Below are 15303 nucleotides of genomic sequence, written 5' to 3' on the forward strand. Positions count from 1 at the left end.
AAGGTAATCAGGTTGTCCCACATGGGGCTCACAGTCTTCATCCCCATTTTACAGATGAGGTAACTGAGGCCCAGAGAAGTGAAGTGACCGACCCAAAATCACACAGCAGACAAGTGGCGGGGCCGGGACTAGAACCCACCACCTCTGACTCCCAAGCCCGGGCTCTTTCCACTGAGCCACGCAGACTTGGATCAGTCAGTCAGGCAGTCAATCGTATTTATTAGCCACTTATTGTATCCACCCTAGCACTTAGTACAGTGCCTGGCACATAGTAAGCGTGTAACAAATACTACAATTATTATTATGCAGAGCCCTGTACTAAACACTTGGTAGAGTGCAATGTGACAATAAATAGGCACGACATCTGCCCACAACGAACTTACAGTCTAGAGTGGGAGACAGACATTAACATAAATAAATAAATGACAGATATGTACAGGGAAGCAGCGTGGCTCAGTGGAAAGAGCATGGGCTTTGGAGTCAGAGGTCATTGGTTCAAATTCTGGCTCTGCCACTTGTCAGCTGTGCGCCTTTGGGCAAGTCACTTAACTTCTCTGTGCCTCGATTACTTCATCTGGAAAATGGGGATTAAGACTGTGAGCCCCACGTGGGACAACCTGATAACCTTGTATCCTCCCCAGCACTTAGAACAGTGCTTTGCACATAGTAAGCACTTAACAAATGCTATTATTATTATTATCATTATTATTATTATTACACAAGTGCTGTGTGGCTGGGAAGAGGCGTGGGTGAATAAAGGGAGCAAGTCAGGGTGATGCAGAAAGGAATGGGAGAGCTTGGGAGTCAGAGGTCGTGGGTTCTAATCCCCATTCTGCCACTTGTCAGCTATGTGACTTTGGGCAAGTCACTTAACTTCTCTGTGCCTCAGTGACCTCATCTGTAAAATGGAGATTAAGACTGTGAGCCCCACGTGGGACAACCTGATCAATCAATCAATCAATCATATTTATTGAGCGCTTACTATGTGCAGAGCACTGTACTAAGCGCTTGGGAAGTACAAATTGGCAACATATAGAGACAGTCCCTACCCAACAGTGGGCTCACAGTCTAAAAGGGGGAGACAGAGAACAAAACCAAACATACTAACAAAGTAAAATAAATAGGATAGATATGTACAAGTAAAATAAATGAATAAATAGAGTAATAAATATGTACAAACATATATACATATATACAGGTGCTGTGAGGAAGGGAAGGAGGTAAGATGGTGGGGTGGAGGGGGGACGAGGGGGAGAGGAAGGAAGGGGCTCAGTCTGGGAAGGCCTCTTGGAGGAGGTGAGCTCTCAGCAGGGCCTTGAAGGGAGGAAGAGAGCTAGCTTGGCGGATGGGCAGAGGGAGGGCATTCCAGGCCCAGGGGATGACGTGGGCCGGGGGTCGATGGCGGGACAGGGGAGAACGAGGTACGGTGAGGAGATTAGCGGCTGAGGAGCGGAGGGTGCGAGCTGGGCTGTAGAAGGAGAGAAGGGAGGTGAGGTAGGAGGGGGCGAGGTGATGGAGAGCCTTGAAGCCCAGGGTGAGGAGTTTCTGCCTGATGCGCAGATTGATTGGTAGCCACTGGAGATTTTTGAGGAGGGGAGTAATATGCCCAGAGCGTTTCTGGACAAAGATAATCCGGGCAGCAGCATGAAGTATGGATTGAAGTGGAGAGAGACACGAGGATGGGAGATCAGAGAGAAGGCTGATGCAGTAGTCCAGACGGGATAGGATGAGAGCTTGAATGAGCAGGGTAGCGGTATGGATGGAGAGGAAAGGGCGGATCTTGGCAATGTTGTGCAGCTGAGACCGGCAGGTTTTGGTGATGGCTTGGATGTGAGGGGTGAATGAGAGAGCGGAGTCGAGGATGACACCAAGGTTGCGGGCTTGTGAGACAGGAAGGATGGTAGTGCCGTCAACAGAGATGGGAAAGTCAGGGAGAGGGCAAGGTTTGGGAGTGAAGACAAGGAGTTCAGTCTTCGACATGTTGAGCTTTAGGTGGCGGGCAGACATCCAGATGGAGATGTCCTGAAGGCAGGAGGAGATGCGAGCCTGGAGAGAGGGGGAGAGAGCAGGGGCAGAGACGTAGATCTGGGTGTCATCAGCGTAGAGATGATAGTTGAAGCCGTGGGAGTGAATGAGGTCACCAAGGGAGTGCGTGTAGATTGAGAACAGAAGGGGACCAAGCACTGAACCTTGGGGAACCCCCACAGTAAGAGGATGGGAGGGGGAGGAGGAGCCTGCAAAAGAGACTGAGAAAGAACGACCGGAGAGATAAGAGGAGAACCAGGAGAGGACCTGATCACCTTGTATCCCCCCAACGTTTAGAACAGTGCTTTGCACATAGTAAGCGCTTAACAAATACCATTTTTAAAAAAGGCCTCTTGGGGGAGATGTGCCTTCCAAAAGGCTTAGAAGGGTGGGGAGAGTCACTGGATGGCTGGGGTGAGGTAGTAATAGTGCTTATTAAGTATTAAGTGCTTATTGTGTGCAGAGCATTGTTCTAAGAATGGCTGGGAAAGAATGCACAGGGGCTCCCAATATAGGTGTGGCATCAATACCAAAACTCTTCAATCAATCAGTCAATGGAATGTATTGAGCACCTACTGAGTGCAAAGCACTGTACCAACATTTGAGAGAGTACTGTTGAAACAAAAACAAACATTCCCTGCACTCAAGGTGTTTACAATCTAAAGGAATGCCTTATTTCCTCAGAGCTATTAAACTGCAGGGAAGTTGCCCAGGGAGCTGTACTTTGGTACTGACTAGCTAAAAATCTTCTAGCTAAAAAAACTCCTTCAGGGACGGGAGTGTGCCTACCAACTCGATTGTATTTTACTCTCCCAAGCCCGTAGTACTATTATGGTATTTGTTAACCGCTTACTATGTGCCAAGCACTGTTCTAAGTGCTGGAGTATTTACAAGGTATTCAGGTTGTCCCGCCTGGGGCTCACAGTCTTCATCTCCATTTTACAGATGAGGTAACTGAGGCACAGAGAAGTTAAGTGGCTTGCCCAGGGTCACACAGCAGACAAGTGGTGGAGCTGGGATTAGAACCCACATCCCCTGAATCCCAAGCCCCTGCTCTTTCCACTAAACCATGCTGCTTCTACTTGCACACAGAAAGCACTCAATAAATACGACTGATTGATTAAAAACCCTGTCTCCCCAACTGCCACTTAAACACTTTTTTAAAAATGTCAGTCAATTGTATTTATTGAGCACTTATTGTTTGCAGAGCACTGTACTAAGTGCTTGAGCAAGTATAGTATAACAAAAGATGAGCAGCATGGTCTAGTGGATAGAGCATGGGTCTGGAAGTCAGGAGGACTTGGGTTCTAATCCCAGCTCTGCCACTTGTCTGCTGTGTGACCTTGGGCAAGTGACTTAACTTCTCTGTGCCTCAGTTAACTCATCTGTAAAATGGGGATTGAGACACTGAGCCTCATATGGAACATGGACTATGTCCAACCTGATTTGTTTGTATCCACCCCAGCACTTAATGCAGTGCCTGGCATATAGTAAGCGCTTAACAAACCCCAATTATTATTATTATTGTCATCATCATCATTATTATTAATAATAAAGACCCATTCCCTGCCTACAATGAGCTTACAGTCTAGAAGGTATTTGGGCACGAGCAAGGAGACAGACTCTGCTCTCAGGACTGCAAGATGCCCGTGGACGAAAGCCCCATTGTGAAGCAGCATGGTGTAGTGGATAGAGCATGGGTCTGGGAGTCAGAAGGTGATAATAATAATAATAATAATAATAATAATAATAATAATAATGTTGGCATTTGTTAAGCACTTACTATGTGGAAAGCACTGTTCTAAGCACTTGGGGGGATACAAAGTGATCAGGTTGTCCCACGTGGGGCTCACAGTCTTAATCCCCATTTTACAGATGAGGGAACTGAGGCTCAGAGAAGTTAAGTGACTTGCCCAAGGTCACACAGCAGACATGTGGCGGAGCCGGGATTCGAACCCCTGACCATGTGTGACCCATCAAATAGTAAGCGCTTAACAAATACCATCATTATTGTTATTAATACTTTTAGATCATGCTTGCCCATGAACCCTCTGTCTCCCCTGCATACACTCTTCACTCTCCCTCCATCTCCTGGATTCTCCCCACATTCAAGTGCTCTGCTTAACCTTCTCTCCAACTGGATCTGTGTGTGTGTGTGTGTGTGTGTGTGTGTGTGTGCGTGCATTCACGTGCATGTGTTCTCTCCTGATTCAGAGTGTGATGGAGAAACAGTGTTGGCACAATAGTAATAATAATAATAATGGTATTTGTTAAGCACTAACTATGTGCCAAGCGAGCCCGTTGTTGGGTAGGGATTGTCTCTATCTGTTGCTGAATTGTACTTTCCAAGCAATTAGTAGAGTGCTCTGCACACAGTAAGCTCTCAATAAATACTACTGAATGAATGAATGAATGCCAAGTGCTGTTTTAAGCACTGGGGTAATAATAATAGTAATGTTGGTATTTGTTAAGGGCTTAGTATGTGCCAAGCACTATTCTAAGCACTGGGGTAGATACAAGGTAATCAGGTTTTCCCAAGTGGGGCTCACAGGCTTAATCCCCATTTTACAGATGAGGCAACTGAGGTCCAGAGATGTTAAGTGACTTGCCCAAGGTCACACAGCTAAGTGGCGGAGCTGGGATTAGAACCCACAACCTCTGGCTCCCCAGCCCATGCTCTTTCCACTGAGACACACTGCTTCTCTAGATACAAGATAATCAGGTTGTCCCACGTGGGACTCACAGTCTGAATCCCCATTTTACAGATGAGGTAACTGAGGCACAGAGAAGTTAAGTGACTTGCCCAAAGTCATGCAGCTGACAAGTGGCAGAGCAGGATTAGAACCCATGACCTCTGACTCCCAAGCCCATGCTCTTTCTACTGAGCCACGCTGCTTCTGAAGTCCAGAGTCCTGGGTTCCAATCCCAGCTCCTCCACTGGCCTCCTGAATGATCTCAAGCAAGTCCTCTGGGCCTCAGTTTCCTCATCTGGGAATTAAACATCTGTTGTTTCTCTACCTTACACTTTGAGCCTCATGTGGAACAGGGACTGTGTCTGGTCTGACTGTACTGTATCTACCTCAAGCCTTAGTAAGTGCTTAACATATCCGACAATCACTGCATTTGTTATGTGGAGAAGCAGCATGGCTCAGTGGAAAGAGCACGGGCTTTGGAGTCAGAGGTCATGGGTTCAAATCCAGGCTCCGCCAACTCTTAGCTGTGTGACTTTGGGCAAGTCACTTAACTACTCTGTGCCTCAGTTATCTCATCTGGAGAATGGGGATTGAGACTGTGAGCCCCCTGTAGGACAACCTGATCACCGTGTAACCTCCCCAGTGCTTAGAACAGTGCTTTGCACATAGTAAGCACTTAATAAATGCCATCATTATTATTATTATTGCCAATTCCATGATGGAACTGCCATTGTTCCACAAGTATTTCATTCAATCATATTTATTGAGCCATATTTATTGAGCACTTGCTGTGTGCAGAGCACTGTACTAAGCACTTGGGAGAGTACAGTATAACAATAAACAGACACATCCCATGCCCACAACGAGCTTTTCACCCCCACAACTTTGGGGTCTGAACTCATATCCTTGCTCATCTCAGGTCTCTGACAAATCCAAGGGAAATTCCAAGCAGAACTGAAAAGATCCCAGATCAGGTCGTTCTGATCCATTATTCCCACCTGCCTTCTAAGCCCCATCTCACCTACTTCCCCTTGAAAAGCTTGTCCCCTTTTCACCTTTAGACTCAAAATGCAAAACTGGCACCTGTGACTACATTGATGAGTTTTAAAATCCATTACCTATTTTTCGGGCCCTGAATATAGAGGTTAAATATCAGGGCAGAGCATTTAACTTGTGAGCCGAAAGTCTGGACTCCTCCCAAGGAGCCAAAGTTTGGCTTCCCCCATCCTATGCTGAGCAAAGGATGTTGCATTTCATAAATCAGGAAAATAAAAACAAGGTCTGACTTGGGGAGCAAAGTGAGTCAGGTCTCACGTTTGAAAACGCCAATCTTAGAGAGGGACATGTTTTGTTTTTGAATTGTGACTTAAGGGGAATCTTTTTTCGGCTCCTTTCGCAAGTGGGCCAGATTTCAAAGAAAAGATTCTAAATGAAGAGAGACAGGTAGAAGAGGTTCTAAAGAGTCTCTCACTAGACACAGAATTGTTGAATTTAAAGATAATTGAGTTTGACTTCTACCACATAACAGCAACTCACAGCCATTAGAATTCTTATTTAAGGAAGGCTCATCAATTCTCACTAAGCCTTATTCACAGATTTGAGAGGCCTCATCCAGTGCTTGTACAACAGCTAATGTGAGAGGAAAAAAAATCACATCAAGAATACTGAGAGTTTCCAGTTAGAAAAACAGCCTTGGACCTGATCATCGTCCTAAGGAGAAACATACTCGTGTCTAATGGATTTTCCTCATTGCTTTGCCTTTCACAGGGTCTTAAAAAATAAAGAATGTTTTTGGTGGGTGTGGTAGTGGAACATTCAGTTAGGACACATTGAAGACCAAAATCTATTAATCTTCCCCCTATTTGTCATAATTTCTTTCTCAATTAGTCCTTTAAAGAATTGAAACACCTAAAATTAGGGTTTCCGTAAATGACTTCTATTTTTTCTCCCAACCTAATTTTCTTCTTCCATATGGTAATTTTCCTTTGGCTGTTGTCATCCTCCCCTTTTGTTAATCAATCAGTCCTTCAATCAATGGTATTTATTTGGCACTTCTTGTGTGCAGAACACTTAAGAGCAATTCTTTTTGATTTCTTGTCTACTTGGTCTGTCACCCTCCTTTTCCCTTGACCTGTCACCCCCCACCACGTGCGCAAGCACACTTGTGCGCACACATACACACACACACACACACACACACACACACACACACACACAGGCACACAAATCTCATTCTCTCTTCCTTTAATAATAATAATAATTATTATTATTATGCTATTTGTTAAGTGCTTACTATGTGCCAAGCACTGTTCTAAGCACTGGGTTAGATACAAGGTAATCAGGTTGTCCTGGGCTCACAATCTTAATCCCCATTTTACCGATGAGGTAACTGAAGCACAGAGAAGGTAAGTGGCTTGCTCAAAGTCACACAGTTGACAAGTGCTCTGCACACAGTAAGCGCTCAATAAATACGATTGAATGAATGAATGAATGAAGTGGCGGAGCCGGAATTAGAACCCACGTCCCTTTGTTTCCTCCAGCTGCTCCACCAGATTTCTGTCTCCGACTCTGCCTCCCTGGCTCTCCCTCTCTGACCCCCGCCCCCTCCCCCGACCCCGGAAGACACACCCCAAGTTCACCGCTAACTCAAAAACATTCATTCATTCAATTGTATTTATTGAGTGCTTACTGTGTGCAGAGCACTATACTAAGTGCTTAAAAATAATAATAGCATTTGTTAAGCACTTACTATGTTCTAAGCACTGGGGTAGATACAAGGTAATCAAGTTGTCCCAGGTGGGGCTCACAGCCTTAATCCCCATTTTACAGATGAGGTAACTGAGGCACAGAGAAGTCAAGTGACTTACCCAAAGTCACACAGCTGATCAGTGGTGGAGCCAGGACTAGAACTCATGACCTCTGACTCCCAAGCCTATGCTCTTTCCACTATTCCTTGCTGCTTTTCATCCATACTTATGAATGGGGATAAATTCAACTGCCCCCTCTTTTCCCCATCTAATGGTTTGAAATCCACATCCAAGACACTAGCTCAACTGGCTTCTCAAAGTGCTTAGAACAGTGCTTGGCACATGGTAAGCACTTAACAAATACCATCATTATTATTATTATACCCAGTTATTAAGCAGCATGGCCTATAGTGGAAAGAGCAAGGGCCTGGGAATCAGAGGACCTGGGTTCTAATCCTAGCTCTGTCACTTGTCTTCTGTGTGACCTTGGGCAGGTCATTTCACTTCTCTGGGCCTCAGTTCCCTCATCTGTAAAATGGGGATTAAGACTGTGAGCCCCAGTGAGACCTGGACTATGTCCAACCTTGCATCTACCCCCGTGCTTAGTACAATGCCTGGCATGTAGTAAGCACTTAACAAATGGCATTTAAAAAAAACAAAATTAAAAAGAAGCAAAACCACCTTCCAGTAAACTCAGTTTTCAACGTTGAGTCTTTGGCCTCCTTAAGATCGAAAGCAACCTGAATCTCCACGACACCTTATTTGAGGGTGGTGGCCTCAATAAATGTGATCTGGGTAACTCTTGGAGGAGAATAGAGGCAGCTACTCTGTTCCCCTTTATGCAGTTCCCTTCCATAAATATTCAAAGAAATCACCCCCTGAACTCACTTGTACTAACCTCACTCACAGTAACCCTTTTTTTTAACAGATTCACTAACTTGAGGCAGACAGATGAAACCGAACACACTCCCTGCTCCTGTTCACCCCTCCAAAACCTCATTAAGATATATAAAAACAAATTGTCCACTCCCCTGTGAACTTGTAAGGTCGTGGGGGGCAAGAATCGTGGCTACCAACTCTATTGGACCCTCAGTCGATCCATCAACCATATTTATTGAGCACTCAATAGTATTTATTGAACACTTACTATGAACAGAGCACTGGACTAAGCGCTTGGGAGAGTACAACACACCAGGGTTAGCAGACACATTCGCTGTCCATAAAGAGCTTACAGTCTAGAGGGGGATGGTCCCAAGATCCCACTAGGACAGACATTGTTTGCTCAGTTCCTCTACCATTGTTATGTAGGTGTCCTTTCATAAAAACATTCATTAAATATTATTTTACCGAGTTAAATGCAGCATTGTAAAGTTACAAAAATACAAAGTAATACAAGAACAGTGCAGTTCCAGTCGACTGAGGGAGAAGCTGGAACTGAGTGTGCCTAAGTAGAAATATTGTTTCAAAGGCTCTTTGCAACTTAAGCCTCAAAACACAGAAAAACCCAGGCATGAGCATAAGCTTTGCTAGACATGAGGCTCATCTCTAACCCAGAAAGACCATCTTCAAAACCACCTTCAGGAAGCTCCAGATCAAAATGCCAGTGAAAGCACCAGCCTGGGATCATTTTAGATAATGTGGGGGTCTATTCCACTAGGATTAGGACCATAAACACTCAACCCATTCTCCATAAGCCAATAAATGGCTTCAAGAAGCTGACTGATCATTTCTGAGTTCTGCTCAAGTCAAAAACTCCCAGAGAAGCAGTGTGGCTCAGTAGGAAAGAGCACAGGCTTTGGAGTCAGAGGTCATGGGTTCAAATCCCGGCTCTGCCAACTGTCAGCTGTGTGACTTTGGGCAAGTCACTTAACTTCTCTGTGCCTCAGTTCCCTCATCTGTAAAATGGGGATTAAGACTGTGAGCCCCACGAGGGACAACCTGATCACCTTGTAACCTCCCCAGCACTTAGAACAGTGCTTTGCACATAGTAAGCACTTAATAAATGCCATTATTATTATTATTATCGAAGCAATGAAAAGCACCCTGTCTTATTTCCAGTTTTTCCAGATGTCCAGTCTCCTTAGCAAACTCAAAAGTCAAACCTTTGAGTCCTCCTTGATAGCTCTGTTGCAGTAAAAATATCATCTTGTATCATCTGGAAGGACAGGCCTACAGATATGTCAAAATTGGGAGAGTACACCATATAGTACAATATAACAGAGTTGATAGATGTGTTCCCTGCCCACATCAACATGGCTCAGTGGAAAGAGCAGGGGCTTTGGAGTCAGAGGTCATGAGTTCAAATACCGGCTCCGCCAATTGTCAGCTGTGTGGCTTCGGGCAAGTCACTTCACTTCTCTGTGCCTCAGTTACCTCATCTGTAAAATGGGGATGAAGTCTGTGAGCCCCCCTTGGGACAACCTGATCACCTTGTAACCTCCTCAGCATTTAGAACAGTGCTTTGCACATAGTAAGTGTGTAATAAATGCCATCATTATTATTATTATTATCAAGCTTAAGTCTAGAGAGGAAGACAGATATTAACATAAATTAATAACAGGTATGTACATAAATGCTGTGGGGCTGAGGGAGTGGGGGATAAAGGGAGGAAATCCGAATGCTAGGCCGACACAGAAGGGAGTGGGAGGAGAGAAAATGAGAACTTACTCAGGGAAGGCCTCAACCAATCAATCAACCAGTCACATTTATTGAGTGCTTACTGTGTGCAGAGCACTCTCCCAAGCGCTTTTTACAATACTCTGTGATAGTAGAGTGTAAGTTCTTTGAGGGCAAGGATCTTGTCTACCAACTTCATTGTACACTCCCAAGCACAATAAATACCACTTTTTGATGGACTGATTGATTATAAGGACAATCTGATCACTTTACTACACAGGCTAAAAGCTCGGAGGATGGGATTTGGGTGGGAATATGAGGAGTTCTGCTTTGGACATGTACCATACTGAACAGAGCAATAATAATAATAATTGTAATGGTATTTGTTAAGCACTTACTATGTGCTAAGCACTGTTCTAAGCACTGGAGTAGATACAAGGTAATCAGGTTGTCCCATGTGGGGCTTGCGGTCTTGTTTTGTTGTCTGTCTCCCCCTTCTAGACTGTGAGCCCGCTGTTGGGTAGGGACCGTCTCTATATGTTGCCAACTTGTACTTCCCAAGTGCTTAGTACAGTGCTCTGCACACAGTAAGTGCTCAATAAATACGATTGAATGAATGAATGAATGAATCCCCATTTTACAGATGAGATAACTGAGGCACAGACACAGCAACTTGCCCAAGGTCACACAGTAGACGAGTGGCAGAGCTGGGATTAGTGCTTAGTACAGTGCTCTGCACATAGTAAGCGCTCAATAAATACAATTGATGATTAGAACCCACGTCCTCTGACTCCCAAGCCTGTGCTCTTACCACTAGGTCATGGTGCTTCTCAGTGCTACAGAACACTGTACTGACCTCCTGGAAGAGTACAACACAACATTGTCGGTAGGCATGTTCCCTGCCCACAAGGAGCTAACCATCTAGAGTGGGAGACAGACGTTAGTATAAAAAAATAAATTATGGGTACATACATAAGTCTCGTGGGGCTGAGGGTGGGGTGAATATCAAGCGCTCAAAGGAAACAGATCCAAGTGCACAAGCAATGCAGAAAGGAGAGCGGGTATGCTTAATTGGGGAAGGCCTCTTGGAGTAGGTACAATGTCAGTAAGGCTTTGGAGGTGGGGAGAGTGGTGGTGTGGAGTATATGGAGGGGGAGGGAGTTCCAAGCCAGAGGGAGGATGTGGGAAAGGGGTTGGCAGCAAGATAGATGAGATCAAGGTACAGTGAGCCAGCTGGCGCTAGAGGAACAAAGTGTTTGGGCTGGCTTGTAGGAGGAAATCAGCAAAGTTAAGATAAGCTCATTGTGGGCAGGGAATGTGTCTGTTATACTGTTATGTTGTACTGTCCCCAGTGCTTAGTACAGTGAGGTACACACAGTAAGCACTCAGTAAATGTGATCCATCAACCGATAGGAGAGGGCAAGCTGATGGACTGCTTTAAAGCAGATGAACAAAGTAGAGCCCTGGAAATAAGCCTGAGAGAAGGTTTAGCCTAGGCGAGACCCAGTTTCTGGTCATTATGGTGGGAGACTGGGCACTTTTCACTCAGTAGGAAAAACGGAGGGTCGGGTATGCATCCTCCAGGCTGATGTTGACAGCAAACAAACCTCATTCGCTACGTGGAATGGCTGGAGTTTGAAGAGTCCCACCTTCTTTTCGAGGAGAATAGTTCACCATGCTGGAGGAAGAGAGGAAAAGGCAGTTGCAACTCAAGGGAAAGGCAACTAACTGCACCTCACTTGAAAAACATAAAGAATGTGTGGAGAAAGGGGCATCCTAGAGAGTGGAAACTGGAATTATAGGATGCAAGCCCTGAAGGTCCCTGAGGGGAAACAGACACTGGAGTGTGGGGTGGAAATGGGTGGGGGGGAAACATGGGAATGAGGTCAGTTTATCCAATGGTGGATAAATGCTTTAACCATAATTCAGCCAGAAATCCCAGAGTAAAGAATTTCAATTTCCACCACCGCTTAGCTGAAAATGATGTTGCCATCTGCCCAGTTCCCCCTGGACAGTCTGGAATTGATGGTCTCCATCTGGCGTCTGGTCTGATCTTCCATTCAGTTGCCCAAAATCTGGGCTTCATCCTCAAACTGTCAGCTCTGTCCAAGCAGGAAGCTAGGGCAGCTGGACAAGCTTGGGAGAGGGCAGGATGGGGGAGGAGAAGGGATGGAGACCCAGCCCCCTTCCATTTTGCCCCTTGCTGTCTTTGGACCCCTATCCTGGATGACAGCCCAATCGATCGATCGGTCAATCGATCCCACGGTATTTATTTCACACTTAACTTCGGGGAGATGACACTGATGACAAGCAGCGGGAGACTCGACGACCAGACTGTCTGGCTTTTGAATAGGTTGGGGAGGTGGCCAGAAAGTAGGCAAAGTAGTGGATTTTCAGAGAAGCTCTGCTACCCACCTCCCTTCCTTCCTTCACCTTGCCCACTTCCTGCTTGCTCTCCAACAGTCTCTGCCGAATGACATCTTGAGGGCTGCAAAATGGTTTTTATTTTGGTCTGAGGGAGAAGCGAGCCAAAAAAAAGGCGGTACATTTGTATGTCTGTTTGTGGTCTAACAAATCCATCAACTCGATTCATAATGATAATTATGGTGTTTATTAAGCACTTGCAATACACTAATTGCTGGGGTAAATACAGGATTATTAGATTGGACACGGTCCCTGTCCCACAAGGGGCTCCCAGTCTTTCAGGGAGAGAGAACGGGTATGTTATCCCCATTTTTACAGATGAGGAAGCGAGAGCCCAGGGAGGTTAAGAGACTTGCCCAAAGTCACACAGCAGGCACAGTGGTGGAGCTGGGATTAGAACCCAGGCCCTCTGACTCCCAGTCCTGTTCTCTGTCCACTAGGCTATGTTGCAATTGAAGATTTTAAGGTACTCTACCAGCTCTCTCTCCCTCTTACTTACCTATACTATTCTCCCATTACGTCCCCACTCACATCTTTCTTTCCTCTCAAGCCAGCCTACTCACTGTGCCTCATTCTCATCTCTCCTGCCTTTGGTCTCTTGCTCACACCCTTCCTCTTGCCTGGAACTCCTTCCCCCTTTAAATCCACTAGGTTATAGCTCCCCAAAGTCCAGAGCCCTTCAGAAATTCCACCTCCACCAGGTGGCCTTGCCTCGGTCATTTTTTCTCCCCAAGTCAGAGCTTCCCAACAACCACCTTAGTATGGATGAACTCACAACCACCCATAGAATTTCTGTATTCCACTATTTAAGCCCTACTTCATCCACATATCCATCACTCTATTCTCTTCTTCCTCCTGTTTGTAAAGCACTTTGGGTCAGTCAGCCAATGGCAATTATTGAGTGCATACTGTGTGCAGAGCACTGTACTAAGCGTTTGGGAGGGTACGATATAACAATATAACAGAAGCATTCCCTGTCCACAATGAGCTTACAATCTGTCTGTCTCCCTCTCCAGATATTATTATTATTACTTACTGAGTGCTTACTGTGTGCACAGCACTGTACTAAGTGCTTGGGAGAATACAACGATGTAACAAACATATTCCCTGCCCACAGCGAGCTTAAACCTTAGAGGTGAGTGCTTGTGCAGAGGGAGGGAGATTAGGGCTGGAGATGTAGATTTGGGAATCATCCGCATAACAGTGGTAGTTGAAGCCATGAGTTCTCCAAGTGAGTGGGTGTAGATAGAAAATAGAAGGGGATGCAGAACTGAATCTTGAGGGATACTCGCAGTTAGGGTGTGGGGGGGAGGGGCAGAGGAGGAGTCCACAAAAGAAACAGAATGAGCGGCCAGAGAGATAGGAATAGAAAACCAGGTGAGGACAGTGTCAGTAAAGCCGAGGTTGGATGTTTCCAGGAGAGAGGTTGTGGAAGATTAGAGTAGAGTAGAGGCCATTGGATTTGGCAAGAAGGAGATCATTGGTGACCTTTGAGAAGGTGGTTTTTGTGGAATCAAAGGGATGGAAGCCAGATTGGAGAGGGTCAAGGAGAGAATTGGAGAGGAACTTGATATAGCGGGTGTAGACAACTCACTCAAGGAGCTTGGAGAGGAATGGTAGGAGGGAGATGGGGCGATAACTGGAGGGAGCCTTGGGGTCAAGGGAGGTAATTTGAGGTTTTGCATTATTGTGTCTAAAGCATTTCATCTGTTCACTGTTTGTATTTGCCATTTCAGCTCATTATAAAACTGATGTTTGGGTGTATAGCTGCTCTTTGTATTCAAAGAGGACACCACTGGTGAGGAAATTCACTTCTGAGTGTGTGGGACTGAAAAGGCCAATGCAGAACCTAGAGTCCTGGACACATTGGACACAAAAAGGCTGTTCCTTGTTGTGACGTTGTGCTTAATGTTTGCAGTGCCTGTCTCTCGGTCAATTAACAAATCCATCAGTCAATTGTATTTATTGAGTGCTTATTGTGTGCAGAGCACTGTACTAAACACTTGGGAGAGTACAATACAATGATAAACAAGCACATACCTGCCCACAATGAGCTTACAGTCTAAACAGACATTAATATAAATAAATGGTACAAATAAATCAATAGTGTTTATTGAGTGCACGCTGTGTGCAGAGCACTGTACTGAGTTCTTGGGAAATACATGATTCCTGCTCTCAAGGAATTTACAATACAGTCGGGGAGACAGACTTTAAAATATATTACAGATAGGCAAACCAGCAGAGAATAAGGATATGGACATAAAGAGAAGCAGCTTAGTTCAGTGGAAAGAGCACGGGATTGGGAGTCAGAGGTCATGGGTTCTAATCCCGGCTCCACCATATGTCTCCTGTGTGACCTTGGGCAAGTCACTTAACTTCTTTGAGCCTCAGTTACCTCATCTTTAAAATGGGGATTAAGACTGTGAGCCCCACGTGGGACAACCTGATCACCTTGTATTCTCCCCAGAGCTTAGAACAGTGCTTTGCACATAGTAAGCACTTAACAAATGCCATCGTTATTATTATAATCAATATTGTTGGGTAGGGACCATCTCTATATGTTGCCCATTTGTACTTCCCAAGAGCTTAGTACAGTGCTCTCTACACAGTAAGTGCTCAATAAATATGATTGAATGAATGAATAAATGCCATGAGGCTGGGCGGGGTGAGCATCAAAATGCTTAAGAAGCACAGATTCAAGTGCATAGGTGACGCAGTGAGAGTGAAGGTTTTGTTCAGAGCCACTCCCTTCTTGATGGCATTGTACCGTGCAAGTCTTTCCTAGCAATTAACTCCCA

The sequence above is a fragment of the Tachyglossus aculeatus genome, chromosome X4 (genome assembly GCF_015852505.1).
Source record: "Tachyglossus aculeatus isolate mTacAcu1 chromosome X4, mTacAcu1.pri, whole genome shotgun sequence".
In the NCBI taxonomy this organism is placed as follows: domain Eukaryota; kingdom Metazoa; phylum Chordata; class Mammalia; order Monotremata; family Tachyglossidae; genus Tachyglossus; species Tachyglossus aculeatus.